Here is a 13,328-nt window from a genome sequence, read left to right as displayed (position 1 = left end):
ACGGTAATAAAATAAATCAATAAATATATAATGTAATGTAGGTAATGATAAGTATTAAAAAGAAAACAAAAGCAGATGTAGAAATTCAGAGGAATGCTACTTAATTTTATTATTTTATTATTTTATTATTTTTCAATTAGAGATGATATTTAATATTTTTTATTAGTTTCAGGTATTCAGCATAGTGGTTAGAGATTTATATATTTTGCAAAGTGATTCCTTTAGTCTAGTACCCACCTGGTACTATACATAGTTAGTACAATATTATTGACTGTATTCCCTATGCTGCACTTCACATCTCCATGACTATTTTGTAACTACCAATTTGTACTTCTTAATCTCTTTCTCGTTTTCACCCAGCTCCCCAACACTTGCCCCCATCCTGCAATCACCAGTTTGTTCTCTGTATCTATGAGTCTGTTTTCATTTTATTTTATTCCTTATATTCCACATGTAAGTGAAATCATATGGTATTTGTCTTTTTCTGTCTGACTTATTTCACTTAGCATAATACCCTCTAGATCCATCCATGTCATTGAAAATGGTAGGATTTCATTTTTTTTTTATGGCTGAGTAATAGTCCATTGTGTGTATATCCCTCAGCTTCTTTATTCAGTCATCTATGATGGACACTGAGGTTGCTTCCATATCTTGGCTATTGCAGATAGTGCTGCAGTGAACATAGGGGTGCATAAATTTTTTCAAATCAGTGTTTTGGTTTTCTTTGGATAAATACCCAGAAGTGGAATTACTGGGTCATAAGTAGTTTTATTTTTAATTTTTTGAGGATCCTCCAAATTTTTTTATAGTGGCTGTACCAATTGCAATCCCACCAACAGTGCACAAGGATTCCCCTTTTCTCCACATCCTTCCCGACACTTGTTGTTTGATTTACTGATGATAGCCATTCTTACAGGTGCAAGCTGCTATCTCATGGTGGTTTTAATTTGCGTTTCTCTGATGATTAGTGACATTGAGCATCCTTTCATATGTCTGTTGGCCATTTGTATGTCATCTCTGGAGAAATGCCTGTTCAGGTCCTTTTCCCATTTTTTAATTGGATTGTTTGTTTTCTTGGTGTTGCATTGTGTGAGTTCTTTATAAATTTTGGATATTAACCCCTTATCAGATGTATTGGCAAATATCTTTTCACATTCAGTAGGTTATCTTTCCATTTTGTTGATGGTTTCCTTGGCTGTGCAAAAACTTTTTAGTTTGATGTAGTCCTCTGATTCATCTCATCTACTGTTGATTCCTTCTAGTGTATTTTTCATTTCATTTATTGTATTCTTCATTTCTGACTGGTTCTACTTTATGGTTTCTATGTCCTTTTTTATGCTTACTATCTCTTTGTTGAAGTTTTTGCTGAGATGATATGTTCTTCCCCTAAGTTCATTGAGCATCCTTTTAAGCAGTGTTTTGAACTCCATATCTGGTAGGTTGCTTGCTTTCATTTTATTTATTTATTTATTTTTTTGGAGTTTTCTCCTGTTCTTTCGTGTGGGACATGATTTCTTGTTCACTCATTTTGGCTGCCTCTCTGTGTTTGTTTTAGGTAGATCTGCTACATCTCTCAGTGTATTAGGTAGATCTGCTACATCTCTCAGTCTTACTCGGGTTACCTTATGTGGTAGGTGTCTTGTGTAGATCAGTGGCATATTGTCCCTGATCACCTGTGCCTAGTGCTCCAGGAGTGAAACTTGTGTGGGTTGTGTGTGCCCTCCTGTTGTAGTTGAGGCTTGATTGCTGTTGGCACTTTAGTGGGTGAGAATTGGCCACACCAACCAGGTATGAACTGCTGTGTAGGGGCTGACTCCATGGAGTGGGATTTACTGTAGCAGGCTCATGTGCCTGTTGATACCACCCTTTGGGGTGCACCTTGTGGGGCTAATCAGGTGGTTCTCTATTGAGGTCTAATGCCAACCATGTGTGTTGGTTCTGGAGCATCTTAGGAGGGGCTACCCTGCAGGCTAAGGTCAGTCATTGCCTGTGACCTGCCTTGGGCTACCTGGTAGGAGCTATAGAGCTATCCGTGGTTGGTCACTTCTTGTATTGGACCCAGAGGCACATGGGAGAGGCCATGCAGCAAACCTGAGCCATTACCAGGTCTCGGTCAGTTCAGCATAAGTTCCAGGGCACCCCCAGGCCTAAGGCTGCCTGTTAGCTACCTGTAAGGCTCAGCAGCTGAATGAGCTTCAGGATGTATGTGAGTTGAGTGAAGCGTGGTCTCAGGGAGTCACCAGGGTAAAGCAAGTAGTGTTCACCAGGTTAGTGGAGATCAAGCTTTGTTGCCAGTACTGAGCCTGTGGCCACATGCAAAAGTCTCAGCTCACACCGAACCAAGCCACTGCCTGCCTTGGGCCTGTAGACCCCTGAGATTTGTTCGAGAAATACTGCAGCTGGAACTGGGGCTGGTTTTCCACCATAGAAGGAGTCTCCCGAGGTGTGAGAGCTGAGGCCTATTGATGGCTGCCAAAGAAGCTTCCTGCAGATAGTACAGAGTGGGGCTGATTCTCTAGCAATGACGTTGCCATTGGCAATCGAAGTTAGGTGGGGTGGGATCTCAGGGAGTTACAGAGTGGAATGATTGGATCTCATGAGGTCAATGCAGATTCAGATTAAGCCTTGAGTAGGGAGAGGGTTCAACACAGGCAAGATGATGCCCACCTGTAGGGTGCACAGGAGGAGTGCTCAACACAGGAACAATGGCGGCTGTCCCTCCAGCTCTCACCCTAAAGCCACACAACTCAGTCTTTCCCTGTATGTCTTTGCACCTCCCACGGTGCTGTTCCTCTGCTGGAGCCCAGGGTGAATGCCTCCTGTGAGCAAGTGAGTCTGTATGTTGGCCCTTTAAAGGGACATTTGGGTTTTCAGCTGCCTTCCCTCTCATTTGGACGACTGGAATCCCCACTGATTTTCACAGCCATATTTTGTGGGGACTTTTTCCTCGGCACTGGAACCCTGGGTTTAGGAGCCCATTATTGGACTGGGGCCCCTCGCTCCTCCGGGGGGGCCTCTGCAGCTGAGATATCCCTTTCTTCTGATGCTCAACCACCATACGTGGGTATAGGTCCAGCCCTTTTCATGTTTCTTCCCCTCCTACCAATCTTGATGTGGCCTCTTCTTTATATCCCCAGTTATAGGAGTTCTGTTCAGTTTGTTTTCAGATTGTCCTCTAGGTTGACTGTTATGTCATTTAGTTGCAGTTTTAATGTGGTTATGAGAGGAGGCAAGCAGAGCATTTACCTACTTCATCATCTTGACCAGAACCTAGAGGGGTACTACTTTAGATAGGATGATCAGGCAAGATCTTTGAGAGTGTAATATTTGAGCAGAAATTTGAATAAAGCGAGCAAGACATGCAAGTGTGTGGAGGAAGAGTTCCAGGTTTAGGGAGTGACTGCTCAATCATTTGACCAGGGGCTGTCCTAGAAATAGTGTGCTCTCTCAGCTGAGATGGACATTGGTGAAGCTAATACTGGAAGTTGTAAGCTAACCATACTTCTTATAGAGGTACAGAAAGCCTTTTCTTTGAAGCTTAATCTGAGTGGTAAATCTTTGTTTTTGTCACAGGCCCTAAAACAGAAATGTGCTCAGAGTGTTCAAGGAACTGCAAGAAGGCTAATGTAGCTGGAGAAGAATGAGAAGGAGAATGATAGGGAGTGAGATTGCCAAGGGCCCAAACAAGCAGGGCCTGTAGGCTGTGGTAAGATACTGGATTTCATTCTAAGTTTGATAGAAAGCCATAAGAACAATTTGAGCAGGGAAATTACATTATATGTTTTACATTTTAAAAGGATCACTCTGGCTGCCAAAATAGGCTATCTGTGCCATAAGCCATCGTATCTCTTTATCTATTGCTACATAACAAATCACTTCAAAAATTAGTGGCTTATAAGAGCAATGGCTTATATTTTCTCAAAGTTCTGTGAGTCTTCTGCTGGACTCACCTGAACTCACTCATGTGGCTGGATCTAGGTGCTCTAAGATAGCTTCACCCACATATCTGGGGCCTCAACTGGGACAGCTGCAGTGACTGGGATGGCTGAGCTTTTTTCTATTTTTTCTTTCATCTTGTAATTCTTCCCAAAAGTCAAGCCCTAGTGTGCAAACACTTACCAGCCTCTGCTAGTATTGTTTGCTAATGTTCCACTGGCAAAAGCAAGACCAATGTCCAAGCCCAGAGCCATATAAGGATATAGAAGGGCTATACAAGGGTATCGGTATCTGGAAATATGATTTGTGGAGGCCATGCTGTAACTGTCTACCACATTATACACTGTTTTAGCTACCTTCTTTCTTCTGACCCTTTGCTCATCAATTTATCTTCTGGGCATAACTTGTTTTCCTGCATAAGTATGCTTCCAAGATAATAATGTACCAGTCATATGGACTTTACATATTTTCTATTGTTGTGACAACAATTTCTTATTGTAAATAATAAGTTGTTTTATATCAAGGAGAGAATGTCCATTGTATGGACTTTCAGTAGTCCTTACTAGAGCTCAGTGGTGCCCAACCTTTTTGGCACCAGGGACCGGTGCTCCTATGAGAATCTAATGCCTGATGATCTGCGGTGGAGCTGAAGAAGTAATGCTAGAGTGAGGAATGGCTGCAAATACATATGAAGCTTCACTTGCCTGCCCACCACTTACCTCCTGCTATGTGGTCTGGTTTCTAACAGGCCATGGACCAGTACCAGTCTTCATCCCAGGGGTTGAGGAACTCTACCCTAGCTAACAGTCATTGTACCCCTTGTGATCCATCTCAAGTCTATGACAGTGTACATGTAAATGTATAACTTTTGTAACCCTCGTTCTTAACCCACTGTTGATGGAGCTTTGTATATTGAGATTTTTAAAAAATGTATTGAACTGAGGAATGCTCATTCATTGCAAAATGCAATGCAGAAGCAAAATGGCATAGCTACTTTGGAAGACAAGAGTGGAAAACTAAACATACTCTTACTGTATGATTCAGCAATCATGATTCTTGATATTTACCCAAATGAGATGAAAACTTATGTGTACACAAAAACCTACACATGATGTTTATAGCAGCTCTCTTCATAATTGCCAAATCTTAGAAGCAACCAAGATGTCCTTCAGTAGGAAGCTGGATAAATAAACTGGAGTATATTCAGATAGTGGAATATTATTCAGCACTAAAAAGAAATGATCTGTCAAGCCAAGAAGGAAACTTAAATGCATATTACTAAATGAAATAAGCTAATTTGCAAAGGTTACCTAATATATAATTTCAGATGTATGATATTCTGGAAAAGGCAAACTGTAGATACAGTAAAGAAATTGCCAGGGGTTAGAGGAAAGGAAGAGATAAATAGCACAGAGGATTTTTAGGGCAATGAAACTATTTTGTATGATGTTATGATGATAAATACATGTCATTATGCATCTGTCCAACCCCCAAAAATATACAACACTGAGTGAACCCTGGTGTAAACTTTGGATTTTGGGTGATAGTGATTTAGCAATGTAGATTCATCAGTTGTTATCATTCTGGTGAGGGGTGTTGAAAATGGGGGAGTTTGTGTATGTGTGGGGGAAAGGGGCACATGGGAATTCCCTGTATTTTCTGCTCAATTTTGCTGTGAATATAAAACCAACTCTAAAAAATAAAGTCTATTTAAAAAAAATATATCGAACCACTAGTTTCATCATTTTTTCCCCGTAAGTTCAGCCTGATCTCAGTCATTGTGATCTAAACTTTGTAAGCCATTTGACTAGAATTTGATTTTGTGATTTATTATGAATATGTTTAGTGAATTATTGATGTAATTACTGACATATCTACTTATTTTTAGAGTTGATGGGTGAAGAGAAAAAGGAAACACACATGATTGTAAGTTGTTTAATACACTTTTAAAATTCATTTTTTCCTCCTTGTCTTAAATGTAGAACAAGTATGCAGAGGTCTTTGTTGTAACTTTTTTTTTTAGTACTTTCTGCTTGTTTAGTTTATTATTTATTTATTTTCTTTAAGACTGTATATTTTTAGAGAAGGTTTAGGTTCATAGCATAATTGAGAGGAAGGTACAGAGATTTCCTGTATATCTCCTACCCCTACACGTGCATAGCCTCTACCATGATCAGCATCCTGCACTACAGGATACTTTTGGTCCACTTGATGAACCTACAGTGACACATCATAATCACCCAAAGCCCATATTTTGCATTAGGATTCACTCTTGGTGTTATGCATTCTTTGTCTTTGGAAAACTTTCTAATGACATATCTAACAATACAGTATCATTTAGAGTATTTTCAGTGCCCTAAAAATCCTCTCTGCTCAGCCTATACTTTCCTACCCTCTCTCACTTTTTATTTTTCATTAGACAAACTATTTTAACTGTAGCTGAGGACTTAATTAATTGGGAATAATCTGGGATTGGATGTTTTAATTTTACAGATTGAATTAATTAGACAAGGTCAATTTACCTGTATTGCATATAAAGCAGGAAAACTGTAAAGAAATAACATTTTTAGTAGTAATGGAGATTACTTAAAACACAATATGAAGAATTTTGCATTCTTCCTCCTGCAAATTAATAATCAGTACCCTTCACATATTTTCTGTTTTGCCAGATACTAACAATGTGAAGCCATTGATGGTGTAAAAATTCTGGATCCAACAAGGTTTGCATTGGCTTATCTGTGTTTTAGTGATTGAATTTTAATTTTCTCTCAAAAAATTCATTTGTATTTTAGATTATAACAGGTTGCTTATATGCTTATTATCAAAATTTTGGAAAGAAAAAAATTCCTGTAATTTTATCATTCTAAAAGACAGTATACTATTTATGCATTTCTTTCTAATCTGCATATTTATCTATAATTTTTAAAAGCAGAAATTTGAATCATATTATAGTTTTACCCATAAAAATATAAGGTGTTATTTTATTATATATTTGTCACAAAATTACTTAATCATCCCCCCAATATTTCACTATTATAAATTAGGCTTTCTTTTACATAAATCTTTGTCTATGAAATCTTTTAATTTCTTCCTTAGGATAGAATTCCAGAAGTAGAATTACGACATCATAGGAAATATACTTTTTAAAGTTCTTGATACATAAGATAAAATCACTTTTTTGAACAGTTCTAATGATCTTAATTCTTACTACTGTTATATGAGCTTGTCTGTGTTGATAGACTATTAAGATAAGAATTTATACAAAAATCTTCAAGATGGTAATTATTTATCATTGTTTACATTATAGCGTACTGATGGGGCCTTTTGCTACTATGAATTTAGGAGATCTTGGAGCAGAAGTTATAAAAATGGAAAGACCAGGTAAAGCTATTACTCCCTTTAAAACATAGAAACAAGCTAATAAATATTTTTAATAGTTTTAAAAATATTCATGTACTCTATATAGGATGAAGAGAGAATTGAAAGGAAATGATTATTTTTTCTTCTCCATTATTTATTTTCCTCTGAACTATACTAATGATCTTTTTTTACTCTTTATAGGTGCCAAGGGCTAAGGTTTAAGCCAGGCTCTTCACATGCACCTGAAAGCCTCTGATAGAAACTGAGATGTAACATGGAATGATGTTAACAACACTTATAGTGCCATTTCTAAGCACTTTGCCTATATTTGTTTAATCTTTATATCAACCTTGTGGGCTAATGTAATGCATTATTCCTAGATTATAAATGAGAAGACAGAGAGATGCAGAGAGATAAAACAAATTGTCCAAGGTCACACAGGTAATAAGGAATATTCAGGCACTCAGCTCTGATTCTGGTCATCTTTAGCCCACACAAGCCTTCCCATTGAGACTGAAATTGGTATGGGCATGGCCATACTACTTCACTGTGAGATGAAGTAAAGACAAGGACAAGGGGAGAGTAAAAGGGAAGAAATAGGACACAGAAGAAGGAGAGAAGGAAAAGGAATCAAAGTCCTTCAAAAAGGAACTCAGATACTCTATTCTAACTCATTCTTTTCTATTTCTTTTTTCTTTTTTATTACGGTGACATTGGTTAACAAAATCCAGTAAGTTTAAGTGTACAATTCAACAGTAAGTCATATATATTTTGCAATGTATATTCACTGCCCATTAGTTAGATTTCTTTCTGTCACCACATATATGACCCCTTTTACTCCACCTACCTCCCCTCTTCCCCTCCCCTCTGGTAACCACTAGTCTGTTGTCCATGTCTATGAGGCTCTGTTTGTTTGTCCTGTTCATTTGTTGCTTTTAGGTTTATATCCCACATATAAGTGATATCATGTGGTTTTCAACTTTTTCTGTCTGGCTTATTTCGCTTAGCATGATTATCTCAAGGTCCATCCATGTTGTCACAAATGGCAGTATTTCATCTTTTCTTATGGCTGAGTAATATTCCACTGTATATATGTACTGCATCTTTTTTATCCAATCATCATTTGAAGGGCACTTCAGTTGTTTCCATGTCTTGACTACTGTGAATAATGCTGCAATGAACATAGGAGTACACATATCTTTACCGATAAATGTTTTCAATTATTTTGGTAGATACCCAGAAGAGGGATTGTTGGGTCATATGGTAATTCTGTACCTAATTTTTTGAGGAACGTCCATATTGTTTTCCATAGTGGCTGTACCAATTTACATTCCTACCAACAGTGGATGAGGGTTCTTTTTTCCCTACAACCTTCTCCAACACTTGTCCTGTTAATGACAGCCATTCTTACAGATGTGAGGTGGTATCTTATTGTGGTTTTGATTTGCATTTTCTTAATAGCTAGTGAAGTTGAATGTCTTTTCATATGCCTGTTGGCCATTTGTATGTCTTCTTGGGTGAAGTGTTGATTCAGGTCTTCTGCCCACTTTTTAATTTGATTGTTATTTTGTTGTTGAGTTGTATGAGTTCTTTATGTATTTTAGATATTAGCCCCTGATAAGAGGCTTTGTTTGCAAATATCTTCTCCCATTCAAGAGGTTGCCTCTTTGTTTTGTTGATGGATTCTTTGCTGTGCAGAAGATTTTAGTTTGATATAGTTCCATTCATTTATTTTTGTTTTTACTTCTCTTGCCTTCGAGGTCAAATTCATAAAACCTTCTCTAAGATTAAGGTCTGTCAGTTTAGTACCTATGTTTTCTTCTATGCAGTTTATTGTTTCATGTCATATATTTAGGTCTTTGATCTATTTTGAGTTAATTTTTGTGTATGGTGACAGATAGCAGTCTAGTTTCATTCTTTTGCTTGTGGCTTTCCAATTTTCCCAGCACCATTTATTGAAGAAGCTTTCTTTTCTCTACTGTATGTTTTTGGCTCTTTTGTCAAAAATTATTTGCCCATATATATGTAGATTTATTTCTGGGCTCTCAATTCTGTTCCATTGGTGTGTGTATCTGTTTCTCTGCCAATAAATACCATGCTGTTTTGACTATTGTCGTTTTGTAGTATAATTTGAAGCCAGGGAGTGCGATACCTCTGGCTTTGTTCTTTTTTCTTAGTATTGCTCTGGCTTTTGTGATTCCATACAAATCCGATAATTTTTTTTGTTCTAATTCTTTAAAAAATGCCATTAGGATTTTGATAGGGGTTGCATCAAATTTATATATTGTTTTGGTTAATATTGCCATTTTAACTTTGTTGATTCTTCCAATCCATCAATACGGAATATCTTTCCATTTTTTTTGTGTCTTCTTCAATTCTTTTAATAGTGTCTTGTAGTTTTCATTGTATAGGTCCTTCGCATATTTTAAATTTATTCCTACATATTTTATTCTTTTGTTACAATTACAAAAAGAATTGTTTTTTTCCATTTCTTTTTATGAAATTTCATTGTGAGTATATAGGAACACAATAGATTTTTGTACATTGATTTTGTATCCTGCGACTTTACTGTATTTTATTGTCTTTAGTAGTTTTTTTTGGTAGAGTCTTTAGGTTTTTCTATATAAAGAATCATGTCATTTGCAAAAAGTGACAATTTGACTTTTTCATTCCCGTATTGGATGCTGTTTTTTTTTTTTACCTCTTGCTCTAGCTAGGACTTCCTGATTGCTCTAGCTAGCACTTGCAATACTATATCGAATAAGGGTAGTAAGAGCAGGCATCTTTGTTTTGGTCCTGATCTTAGAGGAAAAGCTTTCAGTTTTTCACCAATAAGTATGATATTAGCTGAGGGTTTGTTTTATATGGCCTTTATTACATTGAGGTACTTTCCTTCAAGACCCATTTTAATAAGTGTTTTAATTATAAAGGGATGCTATATCTTGTCAAATGCTATTTCTGCGTCTGTTGATATGATATGATTTATCCTTTATTTTGTTTATGTGGTGTGTCACATTGATTGATTTGCATTTGTTGAACCATTCTTGTGTCCCTGGAATGAACTCAACTTGATCATGATGTGTATTCTCTTCAGTGTATTGTTGTATTCAATTTGCTAGTATTTTGTTTAGGAGTTTTACATCTGTATTCATCAGAGATATTGGTCTGTAGGACAAGTATTAAATTATCTTTGAATGTTTTCTAGAATTCACTAGTGAAGCTGGAAAGTCTAAATAGATCGATCAACAGTAAGGAAATTGAAACAACTATCAAAAACCTCCCAAAAAGTAAAAGTTTGGGATCAGGTGGCTTCATTAGTGAATTCTATCAAATGTACAAAATGGTTTAATACCTGTCCTTCTCAAACTCTACCAAAAAAATTGAAGAAGAGACAATACTTCTTAACACATTGTATAAGCAACCTGGAGGAGGCCATAGGAGTTCTAAGTAGCTCTTGTGTTTTCCTCTCGGTTGCTAATTTCACTGGAGTGAGCTGACCTTGATGGTGAGGCACCTGTGAATGAGCCTGATGGTTTGAAATGTACCATGATGTTTCAGAGTTAAAGATTAATAGCTCATACTAGTATTTTCAGGAGCTGGAGATCATACACGAACTTGGGGGCCACCTTTTGTGGGGACAGAAAGTACTTATTTACTCAGTGTAAACCAAAATAAAAAAGTAAGGATATCATTTTTTTTTCTCTTTGTGTAATTCTCTTGTAATAACAAAACTTTTGATATCATCCGGACTTGTTTGCCATCCTTGTTAAAGTTTAAAATCTAATCCAATAGATGTAAGTCTACTTGATTAGAGAACCAAATTCCAAAATTTATTTATACCACCGCCTCAACTTTCACATCATTGCTCTGCTGCTACTTTCCTTATCTATTTGGCCGATTGATAATTTCTTTTATATGTTAAGATGAGAATCAGTGATCATCTGCTTTGGTTCTGTTGGATCAATCCAGCAAATTTAGAATTTGTGTTTACTAGATATATTTTGAACCCAACACCTGATAATTGTCCTGACTTTACTGCTCTGTTTTCCTACATCTTTTCTATAGCATAGTTTAGGTTTTTTTCTTTTTCTATTGAAACTTTGATTTTTCTAAATTGTTCTTCATTATTGTAGCCCTGTTCTGTTTTTCTACAGTGGCTACTCTCACCTTGACCTAACTCCCATTGTCTTCATTCTCAGGCCCTTCTTTTTATGTTCTCAGTAGTTCTTCTTCTCCTCCTCCTCCTCCTCCTCTTTCTTCTTCTTCCTTCTTCTTCTTCTTCCTTCTTCTTTTAATCTAAGAGATTGTTTTTTCTGTAATTATTCTCTTTCTGTTCTGTATTTCTGTGTCATCTTCAATGTTTACGGTTCCTACTTCTTTGCTTTTTTTTTTTTTTCAGGACATTCTGATATTTTATCCTGAGTAGTTAAAGTTTCAGATTTTATTGAACAAATACTCTACAATTTCAATAGGGCTTCTCAATGGGGAAGTATTAGGTGGATTTCATAACTTTTACTACTAAGACATTAGTGTACATTTGAATATTTTAGACCTACAGATATAATTCTGACTAAAATAAATGAATAGCTGGGACTTCCCTTTCAATCTCCTTGGATCTTGCCAGTGTCCTCCATCAGACTATAATAATTTTAAGTTTCATTGTAGGCTTGATTTCTCTTTATGTCTGATTGGTAACAATAACATACATTTCAACTCATATTAAACTTAGATTGGGGACATTATTCATGTCTATGATTTTTAGCTAGTTCTATAATTCTAAGTTATGCATCTTACTGCCTAGAGGAAAAATTGTTTTTGCCTTGTTTTTTATTCTGTATGGCATGGATTTCTCTTTTGGCCTTAGGAGTAGCAAAACAATCTCTGTATTCAGGCCTTAGTGGCTGTGATTGCTGATATAATGAGTCTAGTTTATAGAAACTGATCCAAAGTATTATACAAAGCTATCAGCTGGATACATGAGAGTTCCTAAAAATATGAATCCTTTGTCAGCTAGGTTAAAAAAAAAATGTGAAAAACAAAACTCTGTTTAGAAAATCTGTATGGAGCCTGGCATTTTCATGACAATGTGATTTGATAACTTTCTAACACTTTATCTATATTTCAAATAATTCTCCATGTTAATTAGTTGACAGTCACAATATCCATTCTGTGTACATGTATTATGGTCTACAGAGCAATGTCACAGATTTTATTTTCCTCTCACATTTTATTATGAAAAATTTAAACATAACAAAAAAGTTTAAAAAGAGTCTAATTAACTCTCATTTACGCTATGCCTAGATGTAACAATTTTGACATTGTTCTATATTAGCTTATTTACATATGTGTATGTATGTGTATGTATGTGTTTATGTGTGTAATTTTTAACTACTTGAAAGTCAGTGAAAGATATTATGAAACTTGGCCCTTAAATTTTTCAGAATACATCTCTTATGAATAAGGACATTCTTTGACATAACATTTAAAAATTATTTCATGATTTATTTTTATTCATCACTGTGGTTAAATTATCATCACTTTCCCTTATATTTCTGATAGTGCTAATCCATTCTGTTTCTAAATTATATCTAATGAAGAGAACTCTGTATTTCAACTTGATTTTAGTTCTTATTTACTCTGTGACTGGAAGGAAGGTTTATTTTTTTTCTCCCTTCTAGAAAAAAGAAGATAGTGGGTTCTCTAACTTTTACAAAATTGTGCTTGTTTTTTATTCTGGGTAAGATTCTAGAATAGATTGTTAGGTAATTTGTGGGCACCTAGATGAGGAAGAGGTGATCACCACTAAAACTGGGAACCAGTTTTCCCTCTCTTTATTTCCTACTAGATTATTATGTCAGGGAAATGCCATAAACAACCGCTGCAGCAGTCAACTTGTATTAGACTTGGAGATAGTACGGAGACCAGTATAATTCAGAGAAAGTTTTCGACAGTTCTGATTCTAAGCCTTTAGAAGGCTCTGATTTGTTTAGAATTTTTATGAATGACTTTACTGAAGATATAGGGAACATACA

At 36.1% G+C, this 13,328-nt stretch overlaps 1 protein-coding gene across 11 annotated transcripts in view; it reads left to right on the top strand.

Moving 5' to 3' along the window:
* The window catches only part of SUGCT (succinyl-CoA:glutarate-CoA transferase), a 255,360-nt gene that overhangs the window by 14,007 nt on the left and 228,025 nt on the right, over window positions 1–13,328 (top strand). For 8 of the 11 annotated variants that reach the window (XR_005649973.1, XR_005649976.1, XR_005649974.1 and 5 more), the window contains exons 2-3: window positions 6,606–6,656; window positions 7,244–7,317. The exons of 2 other annotated variants lie outside the window; for them this stretch is intronic. The gene's annotated coding sequence lies outside the window, so the exon portion shown is untranslated. Of the gene's footprint in view, window positions 1–6,605; window positions 6,657–7,243; window positions 7,318–7,676; window positions 8,080–13,328 lie in introns of those variants that run through there. One more of the 11 variants, XR_005649975.1, reaches the window with a different exon arrangement.

Source organism: Pteropus medius, unplaced genomic scaffold (genome assembly GCF_902729225.1).
Source record: "Pteropus medius unplaced genomic scaffold, Ma_sr-lr_union100, whole genome shotgun sequence".
In the NCBI taxonomy this organism is placed as follows: Eukaryota; Metazoa; Chordata; class Mammalia; order Chiroptera; family Pteropodidae; genus Pteropus; species Pteropus medius.
The sequence above is the reverse complement of the archived record's forward strand: the minus strand, read 5'-3'. Positions and strand labels throughout refer to the sequence as shown.